This window comes from Piliocolobus tephrosceles, chromosome 1 (assembly GCF_002776525.5).
Source record: "Piliocolobus tephrosceles isolate RC106 chromosome 1, ASM277652v3, whole genome shotgun sequence".
In the NCBI taxonomy this organism is placed as follows: Eukaryota; Metazoa; Chordata; class Mammalia; order Primates; family Cercopithecidae; genus Piliocolobus; species Piliocolobus tephrosceles.
In genome coordinates this window covers 212,248,811-212,263,173 of record NC_045434.1, presented here as the reverse complement: position 1 = coordinate 212,263,173, position 14,363 = coordinate 212,248,811, and the positions used below count along the sequence as shown (strand labels likewise).

General features: G+C 49.8%; 1 protein-coding gene across 1 annotated transcript in view; it reads left to right on the top strand.

The window, feature by feature from the left end:
• The window catches only part of PIK3CD (phosphatidylinositol-4,5-bisphosphate 3-kinase catalytic subunit delta), a 97,454-nt gene that overhangs the window by 747 nt on the left and 82,344 nt on the right, over positions 1–14,363 (top strand). The window lies entirely within an intron of this gene.

Sequence of the window (14,363 nt, the reverse complement as noted above, 5' to 3'; positions counted from 1 at the left end):
TGTGTGTGTGTGTGTGTGTGTGTGCGGGACAGGGCAGAAGGAAGTGTGGGGAAGGGCACTCCAGGTAAAGGGAACAGCATGTGCAAAGGCCCAGAGTCAGACAGTGAGCCTGGGATGTTCTGGAGCTACAAGTCCCGGTTCTTGGCCCAGCAGGGAGGGCAGAGAGGGGAAGTGATGAGAGGTGACCCTGGGAGGCTGGCTGGGTTGGCTCCATTCAGATGATTGGTCACCCAATTGTTCAAAAGCTATAGCTTCACCCTGTACCCCAGGACAGAGTTCATGCCCCAGCCTAAGCTCAGAAACCAGCTCCCTTTTGCTCAAGCAGGAAAGGGGACTAACTTTACAGCAGAGATGCAGGATGCTCTTATCAGACCCAGAGCTGCAGACAGCCCAGGGACACTTCTCAGCACCACTCACCTGTCTGCCCCCATCTGCCCATCTGCATCACACCTGCCAAGCTGCTACATCCTGGACCCCTTCACCCAAAGAGAACTATGTGTAGTCTCAAGCCCACCTCCCTGGAAAGGACTTGATCAGCCTGTGTTGGATCCAGGCCTCCCTTCCAGTCCGTTCAGCTAGCTGGTGGTCAAGTGTGAACACTAAGCATCTGTCCTCATGGGTACATGACAAAGGGTTACCAGAAGGGGGTCAGACCGGCCGGGCACAGTGGCTCGTGCCTGTAATCCCAGCACTTCAGGAGGCCAAGACAGGCAGATCACTTGAGGCCAGGAGTTCAAGACTAGCCTGGACAAATGGTGAAACCCCATCTCTACTAAAAATACAAAAAATTAGCTGGGCATGGTGGCAGATGCCTGTAATCCCAGCTGCTCAGTAGGCTGAGGCAGGAGAATCGCTTGAACCCTGGAGGTGGTGGTTGCAGTGAGCTGAGATCGTGCCACTGCACTCCAGCCTGGGTGACAGCGTGGGTGACAGAGCAAGACCCCAACTGAGAAAAAAAAAAAAAGGGAGGGGGCAAGTTGGCCTAATGGCCTACAGGCCAGTGGTGTCCATTCTAGTTCATTCCATTCTGGTCCTGCCCAGCACACCAGCCCTTGCCCGACTCCTTCGGCTTTTCCCGGATATCCCCATTCCAGCTGTCCTTGCTTTACCTGGTCCTGCCACACCTCAAAGTCAACCTCAAATACCTCTCCCCTGGCAAATGAGGTGATCCAAGCCGTGTCACCATGTCAAACTGTTGCATTCAGGGCTCTATTCTCAGAGCTGCCATCTTCATCTGATATCCTCCCTCCTTCCCTCCCTCCCTCCCTTCCTTCCATCCTTCCTTCCTTTTTCTTCCTTTTTTAATTTTTATTTATTTGATTTTTTGAGATAGAGTTTTGCTCTTGTTGCCCAGGCTGGAGTGCAATGGCGTGATCTCAGCTCTCTGCAACTTCTGCCTCCCAGGTTCAAGCAATTCTCCTGCTTCAGCCTCCCGAGTAGCTGGGATTACAGGCATGCACCACCACGCCCAGCTAATTTTGTCTTTTTAGTAGAGATGGGGTTTCTCCATGTTGGTCAGGCTGGTCTCCAATTCCCAACCTCAGGTGATCCGCCCGCCTCTGCTTCCCAAAGTGCTGGGATTACAGGCGTGAGCCACTGCACCCAGCTTCTTCCTTTTTTGTAAAGAGACAGGGTCTCAGCTATGTGGCCGGGTTGGAGTGCAGTGGCTATTCACAGGTGCAAGGATAGTGCACTACAGCCTCAAACTCCTGGGCTCAAGCAATCCTCCCGCCTCAGCCTCCCAAGTAACTGGGACTGCAGCCATGTGCCGTTATGCCCAGCTGCCCTCTGTTTCTGCTGAATCTCCTCTCTGGTTACTCTCCAGGATCCTCTCAACAGAGGAACAGATCAATTTAACCTCTCCTACCATACTTGATCTATAGAGCAAAAATGTGGATGCAGTATACAAAGCACATGCCACAGCATTCCAGATGGGTCGGGTAAATTGAACATTAGGAACAAGGTATCACAAGGGATTTGCTCTGTGGCTACCTTCCTTGGCCCCTTTGTTGACAGATGTGACTACCCCAAGTTCTGCCCATGGAGAAGGAATCTCTAGATCCCTTCTAGTCTAGAGCCTCTCAGACCTACCCTTGAGAGTTTCTTGGGAAGGCGGCTTCTAGGAGGTGATACAATCACCTTAGCAACCTGATTCTTGTTGGTGCTGGTACTTTGGCTTAGGAATTCTCCAGGTGGATGAGATATCACAAACCCCAATTTGTCTGGCTTGGTTTCCTGATTTTCAACTCTCATAAAACGCTAGTTGGTTGCCTGTCACTTTTATTTGGGATCATGCCATTTACCAATAATCAATGTCACTCTTGTTGCCCAGGCTGGAGTGCAATGGCGTGATCTTGGCTCACTGCAACCTCCGCTTCCCGGGTTCAAGTGATTCTCCTGCCTCAGCCTCCCTAGTAGCTGGGATTATAGGCGCTCGCCACCAGGCCCAGCTAATTTTTTGTATTTTTAGTAGAAACGGGGTTTCACTGTTTTGGCCAGGCTGGTCTCGAACTCCTGACCTCAGGCGATCCTCCTGCCTCAGCCTCCCAAAGTGCTGGGATTACAGGCGTGAGCCATCACGCCCAGATAATGTCATGACATCTTATGCAGTTGAACATTCAGCCTTAGACTAGGTCATGTCCCCAAGGTTCAGGTTTCTTAGCAGCAAATATGAGGGCTAATTTCTTCTTTCAGCATAAGAGTGAAAAGAGGAAATAATCATCTGGCTTGGGATAGAAAGATTTTTTTTCTCTAATTTCTCTTGGAATGCTACCCCTGCCTGCCCTTCTACCACTGGACAATAGGAGATACCATCATGTTTGTCTGGGAAGAGGAAGTACTTAAGAGGGACCAGAGACCAGAGGTTAAGGATTGTGTGCTCCTGTGGCTCTTTCCAGATATTCTCATTCCAGTTGCTAGGCTCACATTCTTTTTTTCCTTTTTTTTAGACCGGGTCTTGCTCTGTTGCCCAGGCTAGAGCGCAGTGGCGTGATCTCGGCTCACTGCAACTTCTACTCCAGGGCTCAGGTGATCCTCCCTTCTCAGCCTCCTGAGTAGCTGGGACCACAAGCGTGTGCCACCACACCTGGTTAATTTTTGTTTTATTTTTTATTTATTTATTTTTTTGAGATGAAGTCTCACTCTGTCACTTAGGCTGGAGTGCAGTGACATGATCTCAGCTCACTACAGCCTCCACCTTCCAGGTTCAAGCGATTCTCCTGCCTCAGCCTCCTGAGTAGCTGGGATTACAGGCATGCATTACCAGGCCTGGCTAGTTTTTGCATTTTTAGTAAAGACAGGTTTCACCATGTTGGCCAGGCTGGTCTCGAACTCCTTACCTCATGTGATCCACCAGCCTCACCCTCCCAAAGTGCTGGGATTACAGGCGTGAGCTACCATGCCCGGCCCTAATTTTTGTATTTTTTGTAGAGATGCGGCCTCACCATGTTGCCCAGACTGGTCTCAGACTCCTGAGTTCAAGTTATCTGCCCTCCTTGGCCTCCCAAATCACTGGGATTACAGGCATGAGTCACTGCGTCCAGCCTCCAAGTTTCTTAAAGCTTCAGCCTTTGACTCCTATGAGGTCACTAAAAATAGTTTAACTGATCTATTAATGCAAAACAAGAACTGCCAGTGTCCCATCCAAAAACAGGAAAACCTCATTGCCCCTCACTCTGCCTCGAGTCAGCTAGTTTCATACTTTCTTTGAAAAATTGTTTCTTAACACCCCACTTCTGACACCAATATCTGTATTATTTGGGATTTTTTTTGTTTTGAATAATAATATCCAACTCAAGAGATTTTATACTGAGCTATTGCCTTCCCAAAATTTGTGCTTACCCAGAACCTCAGAATGTGATCTTAATTGGAAATAAGGTCTTTGCAGATGTAATTAGTTGAGATGAAGTTACATTGAACTTGGGTGTCCTTGTAGGAAGAGGGAAATTTACCCCAGGCGCGGTGGCTCACGCCTGTAATCCCAGCACTTTGGGAGGCCAAGACGGTTGGGTCACCTGACGTCAGGAGTTCGAGACCAGCCTGGCCAGCATAGTGAAACCCCCTCTCTTAGCCAAGCGTGGTGTTGCACTCCTGTAATCCCAGTTACTCAGGAGGCTGAGGCAGGAGAATAGCTTGAACCTGGGAGGTGGAGGTTGCAGTGAGTCAAGATTGCACCACTGTACTCCAGCCTGGGTGACAGAGCAAGACTCCGTCTTGAAAAAAAAAAAGCTACAGGAACCAGGAGCTGGAAAGATGAGAATTTTGTTTCTCATCTGTGTCTCTCTCTTCCTCTCTATGCATCTGCTACATGATTCTCCCCCAATCTCTCTTCCTCTGCATATCCGCTCCTCTGATTTCTTTAGTCCTTTTGAGGGCGTAAGAGGCCCTGCAGCTCCCTGGCTTCCATGTTAGACCACCCACGCTCCAGGTGTCTAAAGAACACTAACTCTATTCCCTTGATTCCAATTCCATATTCCCAGGGAAATCGCTAACTGGCTCGCCTTGGGTCAGGTGACCACCCCGGTCTAATCAACTTGGATGGGGTCAAGGGCATACTGGGCAGTCACACCTGACTGGAGACTGCTGGTGTAGCCACGTGGATGTGTGAGGGATCGCCTAGAGCCGGAGCTGGGCATCCATTGCCATAGCACTGTGTTCTTGCCATCTTGCAATTGCCCGGATTACAGCTCCCATTGGTTGAGGCTCTGCTGTCCACTGACAGACTTCTCCCATGCCAAGTGCATTCCCAAAGGAGTCCTTCTGGTGGGTTCCCATCCCTGTACGGGGCTGCCCCTGTTACTGATGGTGCAGGCAGACATGTGAGCATCTGGCTGCAACAAATAGGGCCTGGAGCCCACACAGATGAAACACTTGCCCATCCAAAATCCTGATATGAGCAGCAAGAGGGGTTCGCTCTGACTTGGGAAAGGAAGTAAATGAATAAATGCCCAGTTTTTTATCTTACATTTATGTATTTTTATTACACCATTAGCAAAATGTGAGCAGACAGACAAAAATGGAAAGAAAACGTTTGAAACCCCACCTGTCTCCCAGCTTCCATTGTTCTAAGTCCCCTCCCACTGTTCTAAGTCCCCTCCCACTGTTCTAAGTCCCCTCCCACTGTGCCCATGTGTGTATGCCACACACAGTTGTGACCCAGGTACAAACAATTCTGCATTTTTTTTGGGTGGGGGGCAGGGTCTTGCTCTGTTGCTCAGGCTGGAGTGCAGTGGTGCAATCTTGGCTCACTTCAGCCTCCACCTCCTGGGTTTAAGCAATTCTCATGCTTCAGCCTCCCCAGTAGCTGGGATTACAGGTGCTCGCTACTATACCTGGCTAATTTTTGTATTTTTAGTAGAGACAGGGTTTCACCATGTTGGCCTGGCTGGTCTTGAACTCCTAGCCTCAAATGATTCTCCTACCTGGGCCTCCCAAAGTGCTGGGATTACAGGCATGAGCCCCTCACCGGGCTTTGCATTGAGTTTTTTCACCAGAAGACACCATCATTTCCCATGATGCTGTGGGTCTTCAGAATTGTCATTTTCAGTGGCTGCTTACTCTTCTTTTGAGTGGATATGCCATGCCTTTCTCTGGACGGTTCCAGCCATAGGGAGAAGGCAGAGGCTGGCGCTCCGGGTGGTGATGTGACACATTTTCTTTCTCCCATTTTTGGTTCATGGGCCAACTTAATGTTATCTCTTGTCCAATAAGCCCTATGCCCCTCCTTCTACCTGGCTTCAGGGTTATAGAAAGGCCACCAGGGACAGCAAAGCTCACAGCTCAGGGCTTAGGTGGATAGAGTTCATAAACCTGTACCTATCAAGTTGGCAACCTTGGCAAGTTACCTATGGCATGGTTTCTTTCTTTTCTCTTTTTTCCTTTTTTTTTTTTTTTTTTTTGAGACAGTCTTGCTCTGTTGCCCAGGCTGGAGTGCGGTGACACAATCTCAGCTCACTGCAAACTCTGCCTCCCAGATTCAGGTGATTCTTGTGTCTCAGCCTCACCCACTGAGGGATTACAGGTGCCTGCCACCATGTCTGGCTAACTTTTATATTTTTAGTAGAAACAAAGTTTCTCCATGTTGGCCAGGCTGGTCTTGAGCTCCTGGTCTCAAGTGATCCACCTGCCTTGGCCTCCCAAAGTGCTGGGATTACAAGTGTCAACCACCACGCCCAGCTATGGCACTGCCTCGGTTTCTTTTTTTTTTTTTTTTTTTTTTGAGACAGAGTCTCGCTCTATCGCCCAGGCTGTAGTGCAGTGGCTGGATCTCGGCTCACTGCAAGCTCCGCCTCCCGGGTTTACGCCATTCTCCTGCCTCAGCCTCCCGAGTAGCTGGGACTACAGGCGCCCACCACCTCGCCCGGCTAGTTTTTTGTATTTTTAGTAGAGACGGGGTTTCACGGTGTTAGCCAGGATGGTCTTGATCTCCTGACCTCGTGATCCACCCATCTCAGCCTCCCAAAGTGCTGGGATTACAGGCTTGAGCCACCGCGCCCGGCCCTCGGTTTCTTAACTAGTAAAATGGAGGCCGTAACAGCAGCGATCACAGGGCATTACTAGAGAACGAAGCAGGATGATACATGAAAGGCCATGGCTGATTGCCCAGCAGTGTATCTGCCTTTTCCCATTTGATTGTGAGGCCCAAACCCTTTCCACGAGGCCACATCTTTTTTTATTTTTTTATTATTTTGAGACGGAGTCTCACTCTGTTGCCTGGGCTGGAGTGCAGTGGCCGGATCTCAGCTCACTGCAACCTCTGCCTTCTGGGTTCAAGCAATTCTCCTGCCTCAGCCTCGTGAGTAGCTGGGATTACAGGCGCCCGCCACCACACCCAGCTGATTTTTGTATTTTTAGTAGAGATGGGGTTTCACCATGTTGGCCAGGCTGATCTCGAACTCCTGACCTCGTGATCTGCCCGCCTTGGCCTCCCAAAGTGCTAGGATTACAGATGTGAGCCACTGCACCCAGCCTGAGGCCACATCTGTATACTTCTCATTTTATTGGCTGCATAATAATCCATAGAAGAGGCCAGGCATGGTGGTTCACACCTGTATCCCAGTACTATGGGAGGCCGAGGTGGTAGGATTGCTTGAACCCAGGAGTTTGAGACCAGCCCAGGAAACATAGTGAAACTCCATCTCTACAAAATTACAAAAATTAGCGAGGCATGGTGGTGTGTGCCTACAGTCCCAGCTACGCCACAGGATTACTTAAGCCCAGGAGAGCGAGGCTGCACTGAGCCATGATCATACCACTGCACTCCAGCCTGGGTAATAGAGCAAGAACCTGTCTTAATAAATAAGTAAATAAACAGCCAGTTTATTCTCTTCCAGTTCAGGTAGTCAGAAGTCTGAAGTCACAGTGGAGGCAGGGCCGTGCTCTCTCTGGAGGCCGTATGGGAGGATCCTTACTAGCCTCTTCCAGCTTCTGGCAGCTCATGGCACTCCTTGGATTGTGGCCACATCGCTCTGTGGCAGACTAAAATCTGCCACCCCAAATATATTTCTTTGCATATTTTGAGATGGCTCTTTAGATAAACTGCAGACACAGGAATACCTCTGAAAAGTTGTTCTTTTGTAAAAACCATACACCTGTAAAGGAGTTCTAGGCCAGGCGCCATGGCTCACGCCTGTAATCCTAGCACTTTGGGAAGCCAAGGCAGGCGGATCACTTGAGGTCAGGACTTCAAGACCAGCCTGGCCAACATGGTGAAATCCCGTCTCTACTAAAAATACAAAAATACTTAGCCAGGCGTGGTGGCAGGCACCTGTATTCCCAGCTACTTGGGAGGCTGAGGCAGAAGAATTGCTTGAACCCAGGAGGCAGAGGTTGCAGTGAGTTGAGATTGTGCCATTGTACTCCAGCCTGGTCAACAGAGCAAGACTCTGTCTCAAAATAAATAAATAAATAAATAAATGAAAAAATAAAGGAGCTCTACGTGAGTAAGTACTGAATGCAAGCAGAGGCTTACTCTGAGGCTCCTTATCAGCCTAAAGACGGGTCTAGGAAAGATCCTATCAGAGCAAAAGAGACTTACAGGCAACCGCCCAGATAGATTGCTACAGACCATCACCTGTTCTGCTGAGGACAGTTCCAAAGTTACATGAGAGCCGTTATCTGCACCTTTTCACTCCCTGTGCACTCACGCCTCCCTCACCTCCCCGTAGGTTGTCACCCCTCCCTGCAGAACCTCCAAACCCCGCTTCCAATGTTGTAAAAACTTCAATCATCTGACCCTTTTGCAATTTTTTTTTTTTTTTTTTTGAGACAGAGTCTTGCTTTGTCGCCCAGGCTGGAGTGCAGTGGTGCGATCTCGGCTCACTGCAACCTCTGCTTTCTGGGCTCAAGTGATCCTCCCGCCTCAACCTTAGGAGGAACTGGGACTACAGGTGCCCGCCACCATGACCTGCTAGCTTTTGTGGAGATGAGATTTTGCCATGTTGCCCAGGCTGGTCTCAAACTCCTGGGCTCAAGCCATCTGCCCACCTTGTCCTGCCAAAGTGTCGGGATTACAAGAGTGAGCCATCACCTCCGGCCTGGGGTTAGGGTCTGGACATATCTTTTTGGAGGCCACCATTCAACTCCCTACGTGTGGAAAATGGTTTCTTCTAATCCTAAACCTTTTCCCTCTCCTGGATGTACACTTTTTCGTCCTGTCTTTCTGTCCTGGGAAAAAGCAACCATTTCTATTCCTTCTCATAGAGGATTTTGGGGTTTCACCTGGGGTTGCTTCACACACTAGGTGCTTTTCAAGACAGAGGGCTAACTACCGAGAGTGGGTATTTATCTAGAGCGATAGAGGCTTTTGGAGCAGGAGCACCCTGCATAGTGGCGGATGGGGCAGGGCCCAGCTCCATCCTGCTGAGCACCCCCGAGAGGGTAACCTATTTGCAAAGCTTTTACTTGTCTCTAAACCACTTTCACTAAAACCTCTATTTTTAGCCTCACCACTTCTCTGAAGTTGGAGTAACAAACCTCATTTTTACAGAAGAAACAGACTGAAGGGTTGGGGGCAGGGCTGCATTTCAGGGCCCCCAGAAGGGGAGGCTGAGGCCCCTCCACCCCTAAGGACAGACTCTCCAGGGCAGGGTTGGGAGAACAAGGCCTCACTTTCTGGAGTTTTGGGCCTCACTCTTCTGGGGCTCTGCCTCTGCCTGCCCCTCAACCTCAACCGTTGTCTTCAGGGTTTTTTGTTTGTTTGTTTTTTGGTGTTTTTTTTTGAGACACAGTCTCTCTCTGTTGTCCAGGCTGGAGTGCAGTGGCACAATCTCAGCTCCCTGCAACCTTTGCCTCCTGGGCTCAAGCGATTCTCCTACCTCAGCCTCCCGAGTAGCTGGGATTACAGGCAGGTGCCACCATGTCTGGCTAATTTTTGTATTTTTAGTAGAGATAGGGTTTCACTATGTTGGCCAGGCTGGTTTTGAACTCCTAGCCTCAAGAGATCCGCCCGCCTCGGCCTCCCAAAGTGTTGGGATTATAGGCGTGAGTCATCGTGCCTGGCCTACTTTAGTTTTTTTGTTTGTTTTGAGCCAAGGTCTCTGCTCTGTCACCCAGGCTCAAGTGTAGTGGCTCCATCATAGCTCACTGCCATCTTGACCTCCTGGGCTCAAGCAATCCTCCCTCCCACCTTGACTTCCTGAGTAGCTGGGAGTACAGGAGCGTGCCACCACGCCAAGCTAATTTTTTTTTCCCCCAAGATGGAGTATAGTTCTGTCACCCAGACTGGAGTGCAGTGGCACGATCTCAGCTCGCTGCAACCTCTGCCTCCCAGGTTCAAGTGATTCTCCTGCCTCAGCCTTCCAAGTAGCTGGGATTACAGGCACCTGCCATCACGCCTGGCTAGTTTTTGTATTTTTAGTAGAGTTGGGGTTTCACCATGTTGGCCAGGCTGGTCTCAAACTCCTGACCTCATGATCCGCCTGCCTCGGCCTCCCAAAGTGCTGGGATTACAGGCATGAGCCACCGTGCCCAGCCATAATTTTAAATTTTTTTGTAGAGACAAGGTCTCAGGATGTTGCACAGGCTGGTCTTGAACTCCTGGGCTCAAGCAATCCGCCTGCCTCGGCCTCCCACATTGCTGGGATTACAGACACAAACCACCATGCCTGGCCCAGATTACCTTAGTTTTTACCTGACCTTTTTGTGTCCCACAATCCCATCCAAGACCCCCACATAATACTTAGTTGTCTCAGCTCCTCTTGACTGTGACAGTTTCTCAGACTTCCCTCGTGTTTTCATCTTGACAGTTTTGAGGCATACTGGTCAGGCATTTAGAGAAGGTCCCTCAATTTGGGCTTCTTTTGTGATTACACTGGAGTTACAGGTTCTTGGGAGGAAAAGCACAGAGGGAAAGTACCCTTGTCATCTCATCGTATCAGCGGGACATGCTTTCAACATGTCTTAGCGCTGCCAACGTTGACCTTGGTCACCTGACTGAGGTCACGTTTGCTGAGAATCTCCACTTAGGTGAAGATACTCTTTGTCCCCCTCCCCCCTTCCACACTTTACTTTTTGGAAGGAAGTCACCAGGTGCAGCCGGCAGGTATGGGATGGAGAATTGGACTCCACCTCCTTGAGGGTGACATAAATTCTTTGGAATTCTGCACAGGAGACTTGACTATTCTCCCCCATATATTTATGTATTCAGCCATTTAGCTGTATCAGTGTAGATGCATGGATATCAATTTTATACCATGGGTGATAATCCAAGGTTACTTCATTTATTTATTTATTTATTTATTTATTTATTTATTTATTTATTTAAGATGGAGTCTCGCTGTGTCGCCCAGGCTGGAGTGCAGTGACACGATCTCGGCTCACTGCAACCTCCGCCTCCTAGGTTCAAGTGATTCTCGAGCCTCAGCCTCCCGAGTAGCTGGGATTACAGGCACCCACCACTATGCCTGGCTAATTTTTTTTGAATTTGTTTTTATTTTTAGTGGAGACGAGGGCTTACTATGTTGCCTAGGCTAGTCTTGAACTCCTCAGTTTAGATAGTCCTCTTGCCTCACCCTCCCAAAGTGCTAGGATTACAGGTGGGAGCCACCGTGCCTGACCTCCTTTCTTTCTTTTGTTGCTCAAGTTGTTCTAGCTTTGGCCACTGGAAACTTTTTCAGTTCATCGCTGTGACCTCCCAGATATGCACCTATCATTGTGGTGTTTTTTTTTTTTTTTTTTTTTTTTTTTTTTTTTTTTTGAGACGGAGTCTTGCTGTGTCTCCTGGGCTGGAGTGCAGTGGCGGGATCTCAGCTCACTGCAAGCTCCGCCTCCCGGGTTCACGCCATTCTCCTGCCTCAGCCTCCGGAGTAGCTGGGACTACAGGCGCCCGCCACCTCGCCCGGCTAGTTTTTTGTATTTTTAGTAGAGACGGGGTTTCACCGTGTTAGCCAGGATGGTCTCGATCTCCTGACCTCATGATCCGCCCGTCTCGGCCTCCCAAAGTGCTGGGATTACAGGCTTGAGCCACCGCGCCCGGCCTATGGTGTTTTGTTTGGAAGCACTTCTTTTCTTTCTGGAACTTTAAGATGCTCCGGTTTCATCTGTCCTTTTCTTGCCCTCATCCTAGAATTGCCAGGGACTCTGGTTCCTTTTGTGGAGGAAAATGGTATCAGAAACCAAGATCCAGGCCAGGCACGGTGGCTCACACCTGTAATCCCAGCACTTTGGGAGGCCAAGGCAGTTGGATCACCTAAGGTCAGGAGTTCAAGACCAGCCTGACCAACATGGTAAAACCCCATCTCTACTAAAAATACAAAAATTAGCCGGGCGTGGTGGCAGGCACCTGTAATCCCAGCTACTTGGGAGGCTGAAGCAGGAGAATCGCTTGAACCTGGGAGGCAGAGGTTGCAGTGAGCCAAGACTGTGCCATTGCACTCCAGCCTGTGCAACAAGAGCAAAACTCTGTCTCAAAAAAAAGAAAAAAAAAAAAAGAAAAAGAAACAAAAATCAAGATGCTGACGTGCTGGTGCGTCCTCCTTGGTCCTGGGGTGTTGTTGCTTCTAGCTCTTTCCATTTGAGCAAGGAAATGTGTGTGTGTGTGTGTGTGTGTGTTACAGGCTTTTTCACCTGTGAATCACAGTCCCACCACTCCCTGGCTCAGCCTGGAACCTTCCCTCTGCTTCTCAGTGCTCTTTTGGTCAAACCCCAAATCCTCAGCTGTCCCCTCCCTGATCCTCCTTGCTATCTGCACCCAACCTGGGCCTCCCTGCCTCCAGCATGCTACCATTGCCCAGGGCCTTTGCACCATTTCTTGCCAAAGCCTGCGATGCTCCGGCCTTCGAGACCCACGCGGCTTCTCCTCCGTCAGCTCATCCAGATCCGTGCTCAGCTCCGGTGTCCTGACCTCAGGGAGGCCTTCCTGGCTCTGCAGTCCCCCTTCCCCTGTCTCTTTCCTCCTATCTTACATTTCTTTACAGCACAACACTGTATCTTATTTTTATTCTTCTTAGTTTCTCTTCCTTACTGAGTATAAACCCCAGGGGTTGTGGGGGCGGCAGGCCTGGGGCTTGTCCAGCGCTGCATCTCCAGAGCCCAACCGTAACAGGCACAGCTTGCTGAATGAATCAGTGTTGCAAAGCCCAGGTCACCTCCAGTGTACGGAGGGCATGAGGTTGAATCCAGGTGCCTGACCCCAAACTCTGCTGCTCCCCCACTTCCTCCACCACCTCTTGAACTTTGTATCAGAAGTGGGACTACGGATTCATGGAACCCTCCCCCAGCCCTGGGCCAGAGGGTGCATTATTGTTCCCTTGTGCCAGATGGGGAAACTGAGGCAGAAGTGACTCCTTCGAAGTCACACAGCGACAGATGGTGGGGCAGGGATGTGAACCCTAGGTAGCCTGGGTTTTGAGGATGTGTGTTTTACAGAAAGAATTTCTGTGGAGCCCCCACCTAGCTGGACCTAGAAACACAAGCTTCACCAGCTCATTCCTGCCCTGGAGTCCTGGAGCGCTGGGCCACCTCTGCGCTGTCTGCTCTGGCCCGGAATCAAGTACGAGGGGCACCATCCCCTCCACCTGCAAAACCCACGACCCCTGACCCTCTAAGTCATTCTCCAGCCCACCAGTCACAACCTAGCGATGGAGGGTGCAAGGCCAGAGACTCCCAGCTCCTTTTCCCCCGGTATTCCTGCCTGGCCACCTCTCAGCACTCCTTGGAGCCCGAGTTCTTGCAAGTCAGACTTTCTAGGAGTGGAACCTGACCTTGGCCTTCTTCTCTAACCACCTGCTCCGCCTTTTCTTTGCCATCACCCTCATGTGATCCAGGGCAGCAGCTTTCTAGTTGTGTTGACTGGAACCTACAATAAGAAATGCATCTGACATCTTGACTTCACACACACTCACACCTAGGAATGGAACCAAAGCCTGGGGGAGGAACACCCGCCCTTACTACAGGGAGTGCAGCCTGACATCGTCTTTCTGTTCTATTTTAAAATTTAATTAAATTAATTTATTTATTTTGAACCAGAGTCTCACTTTGTTGCCCAGGCTGGAGTGCAATGGTGCGATCTTGGCTCACTGCAACCTCCACATCCTGGGTTCAAGCAGTTCTCCTGCCTCAGCCTCCTGAGTACCTGGGAATACACACGTGCACCACCATGCCCAGATAATTTTTGTATTTTTAATGGAGACAGGGTTTCACCATGTTGCTCAGGCTGGTCTCGAACTCCCAACTTCAGGTGATCCCCTTGCCTTGGCCTCCCAAAGTGTTAGGGTTATAGGCGTGAGCCACCGTGCCCAGCCTCTGTTCTACTTTTTTTTTTTTTTTTTTTTTTGAGATGGAGTCTCGCTCTGTCACCCAGGCTGGAGTGCAGTGGCGCAATCTCTGCTCACTGCAAGCTCCGCCTCCCAGATTCACACCTTCTCCTGCCTCAGCCTCCCGAGTAGCTGGGACTACAGGCGCCCGCCACCGTGCCCGGCTAATTTTTTATATTTTTAGTAGAGACGGTGTTTCACCATGTCAGCCAGGATGGTCTCGATCTCCTGACCTCATGATCCACCCGCCTTGGCCTCCCAAAGTGCTGGGATTACAGGCATGAGCCACCGCGCCCAGCCCTTGGCCTATTTTATTATAACATTAGGACACTTTATAGTGAAGGAAAAATACTGATTTTCTTTCCCATCTTAGACTGTAACTAATCGATCAGGATCTCGATTTTTCTTTAACTCATTACCTTACAGTTGCCTATACTTGTTATTTACTATTCAATCACAGGAGAAAAATTCCTGTAGATTTCCATCTCTACGAGTTTTACTATATATAATACTTCCATTAAAAGTCAAATAAAAGGGCTGGGAGCAGTGGCTCATGCCTGTAATACCAGCACTTTGGGAGGCTGAGGCGGACGGATCACCTGAGGTCAGGAG